Raw genomic sequence first — 16793 nt, forward strand, 5'->3', positions numbered from 1 at the left:
ATGCTAAGTAAAAGAAACCAGACACAAAAGAACACACTCACTGTATGACTGCATTACATGAAAACCTAGAAAAGTCAAAACTCTTAACAAGAGAAGGCATGTCAGTGAGTGCCAGGGGCTGGGTAGGGCAATTCACTGTGAAAGGGAGCAAAAGAATGTTTTGAAGTGATGCAGATATTCTGTGCATTGGTGTATTGATTGTGGCACTGATACCAGACTGTATACATTTATCAGAGCTCATTGAGCTTGACACTTAAAATCATGGAATTTTATTTTGCTTATGACTTATAATTCAATAAAGTCGGACAAATGAAAAAAATATATTATTAGGCATATAGGAGCAAATGTTCAATATACTTCAGTTTGCCTTTTACAATAAAATGTCCCTATCATATAGATCTGCCAACCTTGTGTTTGGGGTTATTGGAGTCTGGGCATTGGACTAAGATAAATTTCATAAATTTTCGGTACATGTCAGTTTTTTATACTCTTCAGTAATCATGTCTTTTTCTTATAGATGAGACTATAGGGGAAAAAATAGCAGAACGGCATAACTATTGGAAAATCATTCTGCTGTTATTCAGAGTGAGTTTTTGTTTCAAATGTGTATTGATAGAGCCTGCTAGAGGCCCAGGGTACACGTCTAAATGCCTTGGACACCTAACTGCTGCTGTCTCACACATTATATTGATGGTCATAAAGGGTGGGAATTTGGGCGAGGGATATAAATGATTTGGAGCAAATTTCTAACTTCTACTTCATGACTGTACTCTGTTCAACTGAGTAATTAATGAGATAAAAACTTCTGCATGCTAAAGAGTATCAGATTAGAAGACCAAATAGTCTTTATCCTTCCACGAGTCATTCGCTGTTAAAGTTCATCAAGGCTGGAATGGTGTTCGGGTATGTTTTACTCACGTCTGGGCCTGGTTAGGACGACTCAAAGGTTAGGCTCAGCTCCGATGGTGGAGCTAGTGTCTGCAGGTGGCTCAGAACACTCATTCCACGCAGCAAGGCAGAGGCGGTGCCTTCTGATCTCAGCTCAGAGGTTGTGCACTGTCACTCCTTCACCTTCTTTTAGTTACAAGTGAGTCAGTAAGAACGGCTCCTGACCCACAGGGGCGGGAATTGTACCCCAGCTCTCAGTGGGAGGCGTGTCAAGGATCTGCGATCATCTTCAACACCGCCACAGAGGCTTTCACTCTCAAAACCACGGAATAGAGTTGGCACCCCTCCCTCATTGCCCCAGTCAAATCCTGTCGCGTCCTCCTCGGAAATGTTTCTTTCCCCCACCTCCGTCCACAGCTATCACTGCTTTGGTCCCACGTTCCCTCTGACCTGGGTGTTTGCAATCCACTGCCTGCCCTTGGTCACTCCGACCTCCATCCTCTCTCCCTGTAATACTTCACTGAACCCCGTAATTATGCCCTCCTCAGATATACTGAGCAGCCTCGCTTCTACAGGGAAGTTTCTAAACTCAGTCTGATACTGACAGCCATCCACCGTCTTTCCCCAGATCTCTCAGCCTTACCTTCTGCTTCCACCCTCCCCTGCGTGGCCTTCTCAGACTCATGTCACCACCCCACGTTTCTGAGGATTCCCTAAGTTTCTGCCGTCCGACCTGTGCTCAGGCTGCAGCCACCTCTGCCTGGACTCTCTCTGTCTCCTTCAGCACAGCTGGCTCATCACAGTCTGGATTCATACAGTCTCTCAGTGTACCCTGTACTTATTTCAAAATATTAAAGATGAGTATCCATGGGGCTCACACAGCATAGCATCCTCATTTATAACATCTACCGTTTGAATCACCTGTTAACCTTTTCCTTCCAGCCTTGTTTTGCAACATTATACTGTGGTATTGATAGCTTACGGGGAATGAGGTCAGATTCATGATCTCTGAAGATTTAGCATTGGGACCAGGGACCAGGCTTGATCACTCAAGAGCTTTTGTGTAGCAGTTTTATTAAAGTGTAAAGATGGACAGAGCGAGCTTCTGACATAGAGACGTCAGAAGGGGGAACAGAGAACGCCCCGGGGTCTAGTCTTAGCGAGACCTTATATACTTCGATCAGACCCACTCCCACAGCATACATCTTAAATTAACAAGCTCAGAGCTAACCACAGAAGGGTCTCACCAGGCCGGCTCCCACAGGATACAAGTTTTAAGAACGAGATTAGTCAGAACGTTCTTGTTAAGGAGAAGCATCCTTGAGCAAGATACATTGTTATATTGACTAAGACAAAGCAATGTAGAAAAAAAAAGTCCTTTTCTCCTTGAGAGCCTCAGACCCCTCCCTCCTTGAGACCCTGGACTTCTTAACCTACCTAGGAATTGACTCTCTCAGTGTCAAGGTTTATGTTTGGCTTTCTTTGTAACTGTCTCATTCCTGGTCCGTGAAGACAGAAGTTCCCAGTATACATCTTTTAAGAACCCATTTAGAAATGGTTTTCAAGTGTGTTTGTATTGTTCCTGTCAAATATTAACTATGTATTCTAAACCCCACATTTATAGAAAGCTGCTTCTTTCCAAAGAAACACATATAAATTCCACTCTCACAATAAACTTAAATTAGCATATTCAAGTTAGTGACGTTTAGACATTTACAATATGGCTTGACTGATTATCTTTGTGTTATGACCTGAAACTGGCATGGGTCACACAGTGTAAACCTCTCAGACCTGTTTCTGTAGGTGGTTTTACTTTACACACACCCCAGCATCCATTGGCCGAGCAAGGTGATTAAACTGTGTATCCATCTTCCAATCAATGTGCTTGATTTTGATTCTAGAAGTTAAACTCAATAGTATTTTAAAGTATCCTTCACTGACTAATTCCTGTTCACATTTCAAAACATGTTTGAATGTAACACTTGACATACTCTAATCCACCATAGTTTGAATCAGTTGGCACAAATGCAGTCACTTGGGAATGCAAGCTGACTTTGTGGTCATGTAAGCGTTGCTGCATCAACTCTGTCATGAATGTATTTTCTTACGAGATGGTTAGGGAGGTTCCAAACCGAAGTTCACAATTAAGTTGTACTAGTTGAAGTCTCTGTTATTTAACGGTAAGTGAATAATTCATTTCTAAAGTCAAAGTCTTCATAGTTGTTTATCTATGCTTGCATGTGTGTGTGCATGCTAAGTCACTTCAGTCGTGTCCGATTCTGTTCGACCTTGTGGACTGTAGTCTGCCAGGCTCCTCTGTCCACCGGCAAGAACACTGGAGTGGCTTGCCATGCCCTCCTCTAGGGGATCGTCCCGGCCCAGGGATTGAACCCATGTCTCTTATGTCTCCTGCATTGGCAGGTGGGTTCTTTAGCACTAGCCCCACGGGGGAAGCCCTTATCTTATGCTTATGTGTGATAAAATGTGCTTCTGTTTTTTGATTTGATGAGGCAGCCCGAGGCTTTTAGAATACTCCTTACCTGCTGCTTGACATCTTTCTAACCATGAGTATAATATGCAAAATTTCAACCCAACTTTTCCATTTCTTGTAGTTCAAGTTGTAGTTTAACTATGAAAAATAATTTGGTAGATTTTCTCAACATTTAAAATAATATTGTCAACTGAAAAAAGTACACAACTCTGCAGGGAGCCGGCCTGAACGTACAGGCCCCTTACGGCACTAAGAGAGAACAAAGGGTGGTCTCTCTTTGTCCTGCCACCCCTTCTTGTTAAAGTATAGACTGGCATTTATCTCCTTCAGGGAAAAAACACCCCGGTGACCTTTTGCCTGTTTTTCTGGTGCTGATAAACTCATCATGCTCGAAACCTGTTTTCCATCTAGATGATGTTCTATTGATGAAGCCTGTTTTCTATCTAATGTTCTATTGATCTTCATCATGTTGGGTGTAGGGTAATGCTTTACTGATCTTGAGTGTGGGAATTTAAAACATCTGTAGCTCTGCACGTATGCAAACCCTCGATCTATTCTTAGTAACTCCTGTTAGCGTATATATAGGCGTGGTATTCTTCAATAAAGTCGGCGGAGTCAGATGCAAGCGGACTCCGTCCCTCTCAACCCCATCTTTCTGAGTCTTATTTTCCTATTTTACTCTGGTAATTGCGTTCTCGACCAGTTCGTTCGCCGGCACGCTCCGGCACAACTCAAAGTTGAGGGTCAAAAAAAAAAAAAAAAAAAGTTGAGAGTCATGTTTTATTTGGCGACCTTACTGAACACTATAGCCCAGGATAGCAACCTCTCAGATAGCTCTGAGAAATAGTTCCAAAGAAGAAAGGGAGCTGCCAGGATATAGGGGAGTTTTTGCTGGGGAAAAAATGTAGTCAAACATGCATAGATTACAGTAATCACAAAAAATCCCAGGTATCTTAAGGTAGTGATTCTAGTGCTTTTCTGTATATGAGGAGATGCAAGAGTCTGGGCTCACTGAAATTATTCCTTTGACATACATCTTAACTGAGGCCAGTGTTTGGTTCTTTCCCATCCTGAATTCCCTTCAGGGTGCACTGTTGGGGGCTGCTGCAGGGACTGATCGCTTTATGGCCGAAACAATTCTTTGTTCACAGAAGTGTAGGTTACACTGTCCATAGTATGACTACAAATTAACTTACTAACTTATGCTGAGTAACTTTTAGTTCTTTAATGTGTACTTGATCTTACGCTATTAAACAAGAGGATGGCTTTAAAATAATGTGAATATATCTCAAGGAAACAACTCACTTTCTTTTCATCTTCACTTCCCTCTTGTTTGATGAAGTGAGGAAGATAATGGTATCTCTCTTGTAATAGCAAAAGGTGGTCTGCTCAGCTCCACCGAGCTATGTTTTCTGTGCTCCCTCGGACAGAATTCCTGATTCTCAGAATCTGTGAATAGCAGAGCATGGTTGCTGCTTTATGTTACTACATTTGAGGTGGCTTCTCAATCAGCAGTGGATAGCTAGAAGCTGTGTGCTAAGTCGTTGAGTCGTGTCTGACTCTTTGCAACCTGATGGACTGTAGCCCACCAGGCTCCTCTGTCCATGGAATTCTCCAAGCAAGAATGCTGGAGTGGGTAGTCTTTCTTCTCCAGAGAACAGGTTGGATGTCATTTAAAAAATGAGAAGAGTGAGTTTGATGAGCTTGGCATGCCTGCGAGGCACCTATGCCTGTATTTGGAGATGTGAGTCTAAAGCTCAAGAGAGAGAAGTTAAGTCTAGAAATAAATATTTACCAATTGTTTGTGTGAAGGTCTTAACTGGAAAAATAGGTGAGCCATCTGGAGAAGCAAGTGTAGTGTAATAAGAAAGAGTCAAGACTGAACTGGGAGCAGAGAAATGAGCAGGGAGAAAGGTGTCAAGAAAGGGTTCTGAGAGTAGGTCCCTGAATAAATGGAATAGGGAGGAAGGGAACCAAAAAGGACAAGTTAGGTGTGATTGTAATTAAGGGCTAAAACATTACTGTGTCTCTACATAGAATATATTAAAATAATACATGCTACAAGAAACATGTTTGATAACTTAGGAATTAAGTTCAGATTTTTAGAAATGATCTTAATCTATAAATTACCAAGGTTTTCTCAGGTACAAAAATGTGTTAGGTAATAAAATTATTTTCATTGACATATATCGGATAGTGTCTCTAGTTTCTCAGCATATGTTAGTTGCACAGTCGAGTCCAACTCTTTGTGACCCCATGGACTGTAGCCCACCAGGCTCCTCTGTCCATGGAATTCTTCAGGCAAGAAAACTGGAGTGGTAGTCATTCATTTCTCCAGGGGATCTTTCTGACTCAGGGATCGAATTCAGGTCTCCTTCATGGCAGGTGGGTTGGTTCTTCATCATCTGAGCCACCAGGGAAGCCCAGTTTCTCAAGTTTGTGTTTAAATAAGAAATTCCTTAAGGCTTCCCTGATAGCTCACTTGGTCAAGAATCCGCCTGCAATGAGGGATACCTGGGCTCGATCCCTGGGTTGGGAAGATCCCCTGGAGAAGGGAAAAGGCTTCCCACTCTAGTATTCTGGCCTGGAGAATTCCATAGATTGTATAGTCTGAGGGGTTGCAAAGAGTCGGACATGACTGAGCGACTTTCAGTTCAGTTCAATCGCTCAGTCATGTCCGACTCTTTGTGACCCCATGAACCGCAGCATGCCAGGCCTCCCTGTCCATCGCCAACTCCCGGAGTTTACTCAAACTCAGGTCTATCGAGTCGGTGATGCCATCCAGCCATCTCATCCTCTGTCCCCTTCTCTACCTGCCCCCAATCCCTCCCAGCACCAGGGTCTTTTCCAATGAGTCAGCTGTTTGCATCAGGTGGCCAAAGTATTGGAGTTTCAGCTTCAGCATCAGTCCTTCCAATGAACACCCAGGGTTGATCTCTTTTAGGATGGACTGTTTGGATCTCCTTGCAGTCCAAGGGACTCTCAAGAGTCTTCTCCAACACCACAGTTCAAAAGCATCAATTCTTCAGGGCTCAGTTTCTTTATAGTCCAACTCTCACATCCATACCTGACTACTGGAAAAACCATAGCCTTGACTAGACAGACCTTTGTTGGCAAAGTAATGTCTCTGCTTTAAAAATATGCTGTCTAGGTTGGTCATAACTTTCCTTCCAAAGAGTAAGCGTCTTTTAATTTCATGGCTGCAATCACCATCCGCAGTGATTCTGGAGCCCCCCCAAAATAAAGTCTGACACTGTTTCCACTGTCTCCCCATCTATTTCCCATTAAGTGATGGGGCCAGATGCCATGATCTTAGTGAGCCGCTTTCGCTCACATGAAATTCCTGAAGGAACCAGTAGGTGGAGCCCGTTGGCTCAAAAAAAGTCTAACCCTGAGTGTTGAGTTTTGTTTTTGTTTTGCTGGTGGGTGTTGAGGAGAAATTGAAGAGGAAGGGAGAAGGATGATGAGAGAGACATCGAACAGGACAGCAGAAGAGGAGAGGGAGGCAGGAAAAGGGAGGAGGTGAGAGAGAGTGAAGATCTCTCCTGCGCTGAACTATGGTATAGTTGGAAAGATTATCTAAAGGTGTTCTCACATATTTAATCGAGCACAGTTAATTCCGCGGTGATGTTTCTGTCTTATCAAATGACTCCACCATGCTTCACGTCTCTCTCAAGGACAAAGAGATTCTGAAGTTGGCAATGTCCATAATCCCAAGAATTTTGAATGTCTAAAGCAGGGTCTTCATCTTGAGTTCCTACAGAATTCCTGAATTGTGAGTTGCCTGAAATCATGAGAAAACGTGTGCCTTTTTCTTTGAGTTCGTGATGTTAACTTGACTCAAAAGGATACATAATCCTGAAAAGATGGAGCGCCACTCATCTGAATGGAGAGGGTGTCTATGCTCGGGGTAGGGGGTGGGGATGGATATGTGATAGTTCTGGGAGGAAAAATAAGAGAACATTCTCTTTTCAAAAGTCCTATTTTTATGTGTAACGTAATTATTTGTCCCTAATAAATTAGTACATTAATGCGTATATTCACAAATAAAGATACTGGGAGAGTATTAAAATTAGTGACATCAAAAATTTCAAAATTTTCTGGTAAAAATAGTGTACATTTTTGTACGTTTAAAGGACTAAAACTAAAGTTGGAGAATTCAGAAAGAAGAATATCTTGATAAATCAAAGGAAGAAAAAGATAACAGTAAAGTTTGTTTTCTTACCCCTGGCTGGAGTCACCCGGGGGGAAATGAAAATATGCTAATATCTAATCAGTTTTAGAGGGACTGATGGATACTGTCTAAAAGAAATGGAGACCATAGATGTTAAATAAAGATGTAATAGTATAGATGTTCATTGGAATAAAAATATAAACTAAGATTATCCATAAAACTCACAAACATAATATGAGGTGAAAAAAGCAACCTGTAGAATAAAACATACAGTTTGATTCCATTTGTATAAAATTCAGAAGATGCAAAGTTAGGCCATAAACTGTATTTAGGTGATAAACCTAATGAAAACCCAAGGACAAATACAGTTCTGGTGAGTGGGGAAAAGGATTGAGGCAAAGCTTCCAAGAGCTTCAAAGTTAGCAGTGTTCTATTTCTTAGCTGGACTCTTGTATGCAAGCAGCCATTTCAGTATACCAAGGGGATTTTCCTTAATATCCTCATATATTCTAAATATTAAAAAATAGTAAATATTTAATGATACCCTTTAAGCTAGGGCAGAAAGATTCTTTTACTTTGATACCAGCATGTATGTACTTCTGTGAGTTTTCCTTCTGGCATCCTGATATGTGTTTCTTTAAAAATCAAGTATTTTCCCCTAATATTTAAATCAATGCCTATACTTTGTGGAAATTTTGGAAAACAGCTGTATCAAAAGGAAATAATCATTACATTTTGTACCACTGTTCAGAAATAACTATAACCACAGCCACTCAATATTTTGGTATAGTTCTTTCTAGCTACCTCATGTAAATTTGCATTTAGTCAAGTCATAATGGGTATACAATTTTGTATACTAATTTTCCCCCTTAACTTTATATTTTAAACACTTCCCTCTGTTATTTAAAATGCAATGGATGAAACTGGAGCCCATTATACAGAGTGAAGTAAGCCAGAAAGATAAAGGCCAATACAGTATACTAATGCATATATATGGAATTTAGAAAGATGGTAACGACAACCCTATATGCAAAACAGAAAAAGAGACACAGATGTACAGAACAGAATTTTGGACTCTGTGGGAGAAGGTGAGGGTGGGATGCTTCGAAAGAACAGCATGTATATTATTTATGGTGAAACAGACCACCAGCCCAGGCTGGATGCATGAGACAAGTGCTCGGGCCTGGTGCACTGGGAAGACCCAGAGGAGTCGGGTGGAGAGGGAGGTGGGAGGGGGGATCGGGATGGGGAATACGTGTAACTCCATGGCTGACTCATGTCAGTGTATGACAAAACCCACTACAATATTGTAAAGTAATTAGCCTCCAACTAATAAAAATAAATGAAAAAAAAAAGAAGAAAATAAATAAATAAATAAAATCTTCAAAAATAGAGGACAGGCTGGCACTGAAATAGGGGTTTTCTTGAAAAGTGACCTCCTGACTGAGGACTTTTCCCTCAAGGGAATTTCACCTGCAGCTGGGCAGGAAATTCAAGAGCTCTTTTCTAGAAAACAATTTCGTAGAACAGTTCTAGACAAAAAAAAAGAAAAAAGCTTTACCCCCAGGAGGGATCTTTGGCATTTTCACCATGTACAACTCTTTTCTTATCCTGCACCCTTATAACCCCCGACATCTAGAGTTTTCAGTCCAATTTTTGTTGCCTTTTTAAGATCATAGATCATCAGATATTTGAGGAAAACTTCCAAATATAAGAGAGAGAAGCAGAGAAAACAGACAGCTCTCTAATTAATATTCTCAGAAAAGAGATTAAGCTGATCATTTAATAATATAGAACTTAACAGAAGATAGATAGATCTAAAAGTTTTAAAACAAGTTGCTTTTGTAGATCAGGACTAGGGATAGATGTCCAGGGAACAGAGAATTGCTACATTTCTTTATAAACCTTTATTCCTATTTGATTTTTTTAACTGCTAACATTTATCAGATTAATAAAAAATTTAAAAGTAAAGGCCATGAATTTTTTTAAGATCTCACATTTTATTTAAGATCTCAAAACTCTTTTTATGTATACTTTTCCATCATACAGTTATTTCTTTTTTTTTTTTAAGTTTGAGAAGATTTATTTTATAAAAATTTTTTTTCTTTTTTAAAATTTATTTTGATAGGAGGCTAATTACTTTACAATATTGTATTGGTTTTGCCATACATTGACATGAATCAGCCATGGGTGTACATGTGTTCCCCATCCTGAACCCCCTCCCACCTCCCTCCCCATCCCATCCCTCAGGGTTGTCCTAGGGCACCAGCCCCGAGCACCCTGTCTCATGCATCCAACCTGGACTGGTGATCTATTTCACATATGATAATATACATGTTTCAATGCTTTTCTCTCAAATCATCCCACCTTCGCCTTCTCCCACAGAGTCCAAAAGTCTGTTCTTTACATCTGTGTCTCTTTTGCTGTCTTGCATATAGGGTCATTGCTACCATCTTTCTAAATTCCATATATATGCATTAATATTGGTATTTTCTTGATATATTTTATTGTTTCTTGTGTATTTTATTGGTGTCTTTCTTTCTGACTTACTTCACTCTGTATAATAGGCTCCAGTTTCATCCACCTCATTAGAACTGATTCAAATGCATTCTTTTTTATTAGTTGAGTAATATTCCATTGTGTATATGTACCACAGGTTTCTTATCCATTCATCTGACGATGGACATCTAGGTTGCTTCCATGTTCTGGCTATTTTAAACAGTGCTGTGATGAACATTGGGGTGCACGTGTCTCTTTTAATTCTTGTTTCCTCAGTGTTGATATTTTTTTTATCATGAGTTGCCTTTACCTTATCAGTATTTTAAAGACCTCTTCCTGTTTTTAACTTAATGTTAAGATTCATTAAATGCACGGAATCTTCTAACTAGTTTAAGAGATCAGATGTGCTAGGAAAGAATAATTTAACAAGTTCTAACACTCAAGATCCATAGAACTTTCAGTGTGGTACTAAAGTGTCTTTTCTTTCTTTGCTGATAAGTAAAACTATTTGTCATAAAATAAACTATCACAGATTTCATACGTATCAATGTATATAGAGAAGGCATTTCAAAGGGTGGATGCTAAACAATGTCCCAGATGTGTGACCTCTTTAAAGTTTCTGCATGGGAGATTAGAAGTTACATTGAAATCAGTGGCCATCTAACAACTTGACCACTGTTTCTGGGGTTGTGTTTTTTTAAACAAAGCCGCCCTCTGGCTTAACCACAGAAGCATCTCATGAGTTATAGAGGAACTTGAGCAGAGTTGTATTTGTAAAGAAAGAAACCTAAAAAAAATAAATAAATAAACATTTCCGTTTTTATAGATCTACTTTGTTTTCTTCAAATTATGTTTTAGTGACAACTTGAAGGACTTGCTACCAGTGGCTGAAAACCTCAGCGTGGTTTCCTTGGCAATCTGTAGAATATGAAATGGAAATGAAAGGAAAGTTACCTAATGAAAAGCTCAGGACTCCTGACTGCTCCTTCTTGAGCCCCTTCAGATTAGAGGAAGTTCAGTGGAAGTAATGTCATCTGGTCTCCTCCCTGGACTGTCGATCAAACAATCATGTGTTGCTCCTATAGTGTTGTTAATTCATGGTTGGATGGGTGTGAGATACACCACAGGAGAGCAAGGGAATCAGATTGAAAGTGTTTTCTATTTAGGAAAGATGAGTTGGTAGATGAGGAATGCTTCTTCCTGAAGTCTGTGGACTGACGCTCAATGTTTTTACATGGTTTGGTTTCACCCAGGCCAGATTCTCGCGTGGGCAGGTGGGTGGAGTCCTCTCATTCCTACTCTTCTTTTGTGGTATGACATTCTGAGTTCACTGTTATTTGTTCCTCATGGGTTTTAGTGTCTTTCTGTAATCACAGATAGTCAGAAAAGCCCTAAAGTCCTCTTATTGACATAGCATGAAATTTTATCTGCATTTTTTTAATTTAGAAAAATATTTTAGAATAAGAAGCACACACATTTTGAAAAGCATGTGTATGAAGACAACAAAGCAATATTTTCATTACTTGTATCCTTGAACTCTTTAATTTTCTCACATCAGAAAATATTTTTAATTATATAATTTTTATAAAAATTTAGGTAGGCCTACTAACAACTCATTTCCCTTTTGTTACTCATCTTTTTTAAAAAAAAATATACAGTTTTTGGTTCTTGCTTACATATCTGTGGTTTGACATTTATCCTCTGAATTAATTTCAATTCTTTCTGTTCTTTTACCAAAATACTTTCCTTTGTACACGCACTTGGATTTCTGTATCTCCTCATCATTTTCTTCTTCAGTTAGTTCAATTCAGTTCAGTCGCTCAGTCGTGTCTAACTCTTTGTGACCCCATGAACTGCAGCACGCCAGTCCTCCCTATCCATTACCAACTCCCAGCGTTTACTCAAACTTATGTCCACTGAGTCAGCGATGCCATTCAACCATCTCATCCTCTGTCGTCCCCTTCTCCTCCCACCTTCAATCTTTCCCAGTATCAGGGTCTTTTCAAATGAGTCAGTTCTTCGCATCAGATGGCCAAAGTATTGGAGTTTCAGCTTCAACATCAGTCCTTCTAATGAACACCCAGGACTGATCTCCTTTAGGATGGACTGATTGACTCTCCTTGCTGTCCAAAGGAGTCTCAAGAGTCTTCTCCAACACCACAGTTCAAAAGCATCAATTCTTCAGGGCTCAGATTTCTTTATAGTCCAACTCTTACATCCATACATGACCACTGGAAAAACCATAGCCTTGACTAGACGGACCTTTGTCAGCAAAGTAATGTCTCTGCTTTTAAATATGCTGCCTAGGTTGGTCATAACTTTCCTTTCAAAGAGTAAGCGTCTTTTAATTTCATGGCTGCAATCACCATCTGCAGTGATTTTGGAGCCCCCCAAAATAAAATCTGTCATTGTTTCCACTCTTTCCCCATCCATTTGCCATGAAGTGATGGCACCAGATGCCATGATCTTAGTTGTTTGAATGTTGAGCTTTAAGCCAACTTTTTCACTTCTTCTTTCACTGTCATCAAGAGGTTCTTTAGTTCTTCTTTACTTTCTGCCATAAGGGTGGTGTCATCTGCATATCTGAGATTATTGATATTTTTCCTGGCAATCTTGATTCCAGCTTGTGCTTTATCAAGCCCAGCATTTCTCATGATGTACTCTGCATATAAGTTAAATAAGCTAGGTGACCATATACAGTCTTGATGTACTCCTTTCTTCCTTATATGTAGCAATCTAAATCTAGCCTTAAATCATGGCTTCAAATGATGAGGATCTATTTACTTATTTATACTTCTAACATCCTAAAAAGGAATTAAGGTGATTTATAATAACACATAAAGTATAATAGGATGTATTCAATTAAAAGTAAGAAAAGTTGGCAAGGAAGAACTAATGTTGGAAAATTAAGAAGCCAAGTGAGAGATCAGTATACAAATACTTGCCAATTAGAGTTACACCTGGCTTGGTGCACAATCCCTGGTTTTTGTTCACCAACTTTAAATCCCCTCCTTGTAGGCTGAGGACTATAACCCACCTGTATGAGGGCTCTCCAGAGAAGCTGAACCTATAGGAGATACATATCTCTCCATCTCTTAACTCAAGAGATGTAATAAATTGGCTCCATAATGGCATTATGGAGGCTGACACATCTAAGCTGTTTAAGTTTTAATACCATCAGCCTGCAGACCCAGGGAAGAGACAGTGTGCTGTAGTTGAAGTCAAATGAAAGCTGAGACTTCCCAGGTGGTCCTGTGGCTGAGACCCCATGCTCCCAGTGCAGGAGGCCCAGGTTCTATCCCTGGTCAGGGAACTAGATCCCACATGCCTTAACTAAGACGTGGTACAACTAAATAAATAAAATGAAAAACAACAAAGGCCATCTGCTGGCAGAATTTCCTCTTGCTCAGGAAGGTCAGGCTTTTGTTCTGTTTAGGCTTTCAGCTGCTTGGAAGTGGCCCACCCACATTATGGAGAGCAATCTGCTTTACTCGAGCTCCACTCATTTAAATGATAGTCTCTTTTGAAAAACACGCTCATGGAAACATCTAGAATAATATTTGACTACATGACTGGGCACATGGCCCTGCCAAGTTAATACATAAAATTAACTATCACACCACTGAAATCTTCTCCTTCCTTGCCTTTACCATCCACTTGCCTTTTTAAGGGGTTACTTTTCCCCTCCCATTTTCCCCTAAACCATGAAGTTTCTCTTCATCTGCTTTTCTTACTCCTTCCACTCATGAGATTCAGAAGTCCATATTTCATCAGGCCATGAGTTCCTATTTCCAGGATTGGGTGAGCATTCTTTCTGGTGGCCAAGAATTGCTTATGAATAGGCTCCTAAATTATCTTGGGCTTCCTGCTAATCTCTTCTCCAACAACCCTGGTGCCCAGCCCTTTGTAAAAACTCCTTACATTTTTGCAAGTCTATTGTCATGAGCCACCACTTATGCTAAAGAGTTTTACGGTAGGAGGTAGCTTTGCCAGCCTTGGCCACATTTTCTGGGGCCAATGACGCCAATACACAGGCCTGCAGCTTTGACTTTTTACTTTCATCCCTAATGAGGATAAAAAGTGAAGTGAAATTCGCTCAGTCATGTCCGACTCTTTGCAATCCCATGGACTATACAGTTCATGGGATTCTCCAGGCCAGAATACTGGAGTGGGTAGCCTTTCCCTTCTCCAGGGGATCTTCCCAACCCAGGGATTGAACCCAGGTCTCCCACATTGCAGGCAGATTCTTTACCAGCTGAGCCACAAGCAAAGCTATAAAGGATATGAGGATAAACAATAGGACAATTCCTGGGAAGATTTCCAAGGGCCCAGCAGTCCAGTATGTCTCTGCTTGATTCCCCTTCTTACTCACCTGAAGAACAGAGACCAGACCATAGTCAGGAGTTGTGGGAATTAGTTGCTAATTCTGGCAGGCTTCAGAAGCTTGTGAGGAAAAATAACTCTCAGTAGGGAAAGCAAAAAATAAAAATAAAAAAAGAAATAAAGTAAGACAAATAAATGGCAACACAAAAAATTTATAGACAGAGACTCAAATATAAGTCTGTACTGTTTCCCCCTTTTCTTTTTTCAACCAGCAACTGACAAGGACTTTTCAAGGTATAACAATCATTTCTGAAACTTTTGTAATATTCCCATACCACCTGAGCCCAGATCTCAGACCAGTTGAAGCTGTGGGATCCAGGGAAAGTCACATAGACTCTACTCTTGTTACCACATCTGTAAAACAAAATGAGTAATGTGTTCCTCTCAAAATTACTGTGAGAGGTAACTGATATAGTACATGGGAAAGAGTTCTGTAAACTGTTAAGTGCATCCAGACAGTACGTATTTAGTAAATCTGTTAAGGCGTACTGAAGACATTAAAACAAGCCAGGTATTTCATAAAAAGAAAACAAAGTAAATGATTAGTTATCATTTTAAAAGTCAGAAGAAGAGTAGATGAGATGAGTCAGAAAGAAGAGTTTAGTCATTTGCAGGTTACCCTTGCTCCCCTCCCAGTAAAAAATATAGATGTGCATGTGTTTCAATTATACAGATGGATGCCTCAGTCAATTGCTTTTCACTTTGTCAGGTTGACATCAAAAATAATAATTATTTTTTTCTGTTTTGCATATAGGGTTATCGCTACCATCTATCTAACAGAAAAAGAGACACAGAAGTACAGAACAGACTTTTGAACTCTGGGGGAGAACGTGAGGGTGGGATGTTTTGAAAGAACAGCATGTATATTATCTATGGTGAAACAGACCACCAGCCCAGGTGGGATGCATGAGTCAAGTGCTCGGGCCTGGTGCACTGGGAGGACCCTGAGGAGTCGGGTGGAGAGGGAGGTGGGAGGGGGGATCGGGATGGGGAATACGTGTAACTATATGGCTGATTCAGGTCAATGTATGACAAAACCCACTGAAATGTTGTGAAGTGATTGGCCTCCAACTAATAAAATAATATTTAAAAAAATAATAATTATTATTTTTAAAGCTAAGAAATTTGAAAAATCTGATGGAGGAATTAAGCTGGAAGAGTGAAAAACTATTCAGTGATAGGTATTTATTAACACGTATATAAAAATATCAATATTAAGCACATAGTTTTATAAGTACATATGTTTTATTTGGGAAGGAAATAAAATGTTATTTCTTAGTGCATTTTAATTCTTTTATGTATCATTTTTTCCCACCTATTGTTTAACTTTTTGATTCTCTTCTATTTTTTTTTTCTTTGTGGTCAAGTGTTATATCATAGACCACCTTAGATTAGCTGAGAAAATTTTACTCGTGACAGAATTTGAAAGTATGCCACATCAAAGGTGGGCAAAAGAATCCGTTTCTTGGCTCTCCTCTCCTCGCCTTGAGAGTCTGCCCCAGTGGCCCCTACCGCTCCCACCGGTAACCATCTCACCCCACTTTGAACCCAGGTGTATTTAGTATCTTTAACTCTCATCTGATTCTCACATGCCACTCAGTAACATAACATCTCTTTGCAAATTTAGATTTACACTTAAATGTTCCATTTCCCCTCACACCAGCTAATAGTAATAGCTGACGCTAATTGAGGATTTTCTGTGTGCCTATGTGCCAGGCAGAGTTCTAAAATTACACAAGTTAACTTATTCAATATTTGAAAGGATCCTCTGAGAGAGGTACCATTATTTCTATTGCATATGTGAGAAAAACTGAAGGGTGAATGAAGTATTTGCTCAACACCCCAGAGCCAAGTGTTCGGCCTCCAGAGGTCTGGTTTTGAGGCTGAACTGAACTATTGAGCTATTGGAAGCTCAGAGATGTGAGTCAAGACCTTGCCTCTCACTGCTGGTACCACCAGCACCTCACCGTGATTTACATTCAATAAGGGAGAGTAAATGTCCTTTGGTCGTTGCTCTATGAAAAGAAAGCCTATTGTTATGGAAAAAATAAAGATACAAAAGGTAGGAAACTTATGTTCTACTAATGCTACTTTCTTTGTTTTCTCCTTATCTTCCTTTTCCCACACTAAACTAAAAATTTTAGATTAAGCTGATTTGTGCTGAGTTCAGAATCAGGGAATGTTAATGATATCGAGGGTTTTCTCGCACTGATTTTTTTTCTTGGTATCAGTCTGTGGTTTGGTGGTGTAACTATAGAAACATGGATAGAAACTCCCTATTATGCAACAAACCACTTCCTGTGTCTGTTTATTCATTTATCTGCCTTAGCTAAACCTTCTCTACCTGAAGGATCTTGT

The sequence above is a fragment of the Muntiacus reevesi genome, chromosome 21, assembly GCF_963930625.1.
Source record: "Muntiacus reevesi chromosome 21, mMunRee1.1, whole genome shotgun sequence".
NCBI lineage: Eukaryota > Metazoa > Chordata > Mammalia > Artiodactyla > Cervidae > Muntiacus > Muntiacus reevesi.